Raw genomic sequence first — 3,102 nt, 5'->3', positions numbered from 1 at the left:
AAAAATAAAATAAGAATGGAGTTGATAATGAAATTGCTACGCCTTTGTATATGAAGCTGTACACGTTATGGTGCGTTACAAAACCTAAGCAGACACAAAAGCAGATGCAGAAGGAGCTGTGTAAGAACATTGTGTGTCAATGTCAAGCGAGACAAAAATGTGTCGTGTAGGCCTATAAAATTTGAAAAATAAATATATAAAAAGGTTGCTTGTATTACGGCCTCCGAGATCACCGTTTGGTGATCTCGGAGGCCATGCTTGTATACATGGTAAAAAGATGTCATAAGTGAAAAAAAAAAATAAATGAGGAAAAAGATCGTTAAAATAGAATAACAAGGGCTATATTTGGGCTAAATGGTGTGAGTTATTACTAAAAGAAGAGACAGAAACATTATTTACTCCTTATAGGTGGCGGGTGCGACACACGTGCGATTAGGCCATTTTGGGATCCATTGGTGACATGTGATACCTTGTTCAAGTTCGCGCTGTTCCAATTTCCCGATGAGTATTTTGCTGTAGAGTATGTTAATGTAATTCAGAGGCACGACGCAGTCGTCAAACGTAACTCAAAAACCTTGCCGACGTTCAGCGGCCCTTCACAGAAGGTCAATCGGATAAACGTTGCCTGGCTCGAGAGGATAAAAAACGGCGGGCAACTGGCTCATCAAAGCTGTTCGTCGCGCAAGCTGTCAAGTTCAGCCGTAAGTATACAGACTGTTATTGTATTTTTTGCAGATGTAGAACTGGCGCCCTTGCATTGAGCCAGATAGCGTTGCTATTTCGCTGTGGCGGTATGCATGCATGTTTATCAAGAAGGAGGAATAGACTTCGCGTATCTCCTCCACCCGCGTCTGGCGCTTCGCCTCGGATGCTGGCTGGTGCGCGTTGTTCTTCGGTCAGGTTGATCACGCCCAGCTGGGTCTCAGGGTCAGAGCTGTGCAGGGTCTCCCAGGTTCTTTGGTTATTTATATTTACGGCCCTCCTTGGGGAGAAGGGGCATGCACGTAGTACTCAACATGTCGACAGTGCAGTAATTTTTTTTTCCCCAACGTTGGTATTAAGGGAGAAAAAAATACGATGTCACGCCACAGAAAGACTTTTGGCACATATCGCAGTGTCCGGATTTTGCAGTGACGTAAACAAGTGGAGCCATGGTTAAAATACTTTATGCTTGTTTCTGTACTCTGAAGGGACGGAAGAGGAAAGTTTTTCGTCAAGAACTGGTCCTAGATACCAAAACCGGCGTTATTGGGTTTTTCAGATGCCGGAATTTTTTTACCGGCGAATGTTTATCAATGTTTTTTGGTTAGAACCGGAAAGTACATTGCCTGCTCGTGCCGTCTGTTTTTTTTTTTTTTTAACGATATTTACTGCCTAAGGGCATCAGTAGGGTATGAGATGAAGAATGAAGAAATGATTAAATTAATGGAAAAAGGTTGGGTGATTTTATGAAGTGAAGGAGTGAGCATGATGACCCTCCGTCCAAGTGATATACGAGGCAGGATTGTTTGCTGGTAGGCTAGCTATCGCCAAGTGCCGGATTCGTGTCAATTTCAGTGCTGGGCAGTCCCACAGCAAGTGGTGAATGTCGGCTTCAACATTTTTGTTCTTGCATATCGGACACCGTGGGTGGGGATATAAGTGTCCCCGCCCAGGGTGTTCGATATGTAAAAACAAATATGAACGTAGTCATTGCTTTTTCAGAGCAAGAGCTCAATTTTGAACTGTGCCGTTTGTATGTTAAGGCAAGTGATGTCATTCACAAGCCATAATATAGAGTGAAGCAAAGACTGGTATGAGAATGTCTGCTAATAGGTTTTCTTCTTCCTAGCTGTGCGCAGCAATCTGGAAATATTACTGAATGCAATGCTTGAGGAAGAGGAGGGATATGGTGATGCCCATCGACTGAAGACCAGCAAGGTTTCTGTCTTCTGTACCTTCCATTCGTGTGTTATAGGCCATAATGAGAAAATGTTTTGTATTGCTTTTTAGATTTCTGTAAAAATGTATTGTTTTCCTTCTTTGACAACAGCATAAAATGCTTACGTTTGCAATCTAATCCCTGAGACAGAGTCAGAAATTAAATAGATCTGCGGGCCATTAAGATATGTTTTAAGATCATCATGTAGCAACTTCCTTATTCGAGTTAGCAGTGTGCTGCAAAAGCCTGTTTGAGCCAGAAATCCTGTACAGGGTGGTCGTGAACCCCATGTGTATCTGCCAGCTCCACAGCATCTTGGAGCTGGTAGATTGTCAAATTATTCAGCAGAAAGCTTTTTATGTTATTCAGTAAGTCCGGCACACCAATTTCAGCGAGTTTAACATGTAGTACATCGGCAAAAGAAATTATTTTTCTGAGCCCTAATGGGCAGCTTGGTGGCATCACCTGTTGTCTTAGTGTTGATGCTAAGCTTTCATTATTCTCTTAAGTACCACAGCTTGCTATTGAAAATAATGTTCAAAGTCCATTCTCCATTATACCATTAGTCTCTTACATTCCTCCAGGCCTCTTATTGATGAATGACTGCTGCTTGTTGAAAGCTAGGAATCAGTTCTAAACTGTTTGTGTTTAAGCAGTTAAACCTCATTTTTGAAAAAAAAATATGGTGGTTCTTTTTTGTATAATAGAAGCCAGGAAAACGAAAGTGGGAGACAGCATCTTAGGCTGGAATTAGATCAAAAGGTAAGCAACTACAAGTTTTTGGCTATGTTCAGGTAGTTAGAAGGCTTATCTATGCATAACTCATATTGAATAAAAAATTGTCATTGGCAGTTTAAATACACTTTTGAGATATTCTGATCCTCCACATAAATAAGCGTTAAAGTCAGTCAAACATTTTTCATATTGTGTCTACTGGAGAAAGAAATGGCTTGTTTGCAACTTTAATGACCTGGGAAGGCAGCATCATATTATGCATGTAGTGATCACACAGCCTCAGCTCTGTGTGTTAATTTCAACAGTTCATGTTACAGCTAGTGATTACTTTTGTAAATGGGAAAGGATTTTCACTGTACAATTGAGTGTCACAATTAAAGGCCTGTGATCAGTCATTACATGGCACTCTCTGGCACGTTAAATGATTGGCATGGTGCATGTGCAGA

General features: G+C 41.2%; 1 long non-coding RNA gene across 1 annotated transcript; it reads left to right on the top strand.

Moving 5' to 3' along the window:
- The first annotated feature begins 452 nt into the window (after nt 1-452).
- LOC146189005 (uncharacterized) lies at nt 453-2,683 on the top strand. The gene is made up of 3 exons (XR_014707261.1): nt 453-701; nt 1,832-1,920; nt 2,629-2,683. It is a non-coding gene; the product is annotated as an uncharacterized LOC146189005 (long non-coding RNA).
- Nucleotides 2,684-3,102: the final 419 nt, after the last annotated feature.

Source organism: Amblyomma maculatum, chromosome 5, assembly GCF_055883805.1.
Source record: "Amblyomma maculatum isolate TAMU_Amacu chromosome 5, ASM5588380v1, whole genome shotgun sequence".
Lineage (NCBI taxonomy): Eukaryota > Metazoa > Arthropoda > Arachnida > Ixodida > Ixodidae > Amblyomma > Amblyomma maculatum.
The sequence above is the reverse complement of the archived record's forward strand: the minus strand, read 5'-3'. Positions and strand labels throughout refer to the sequence as shown.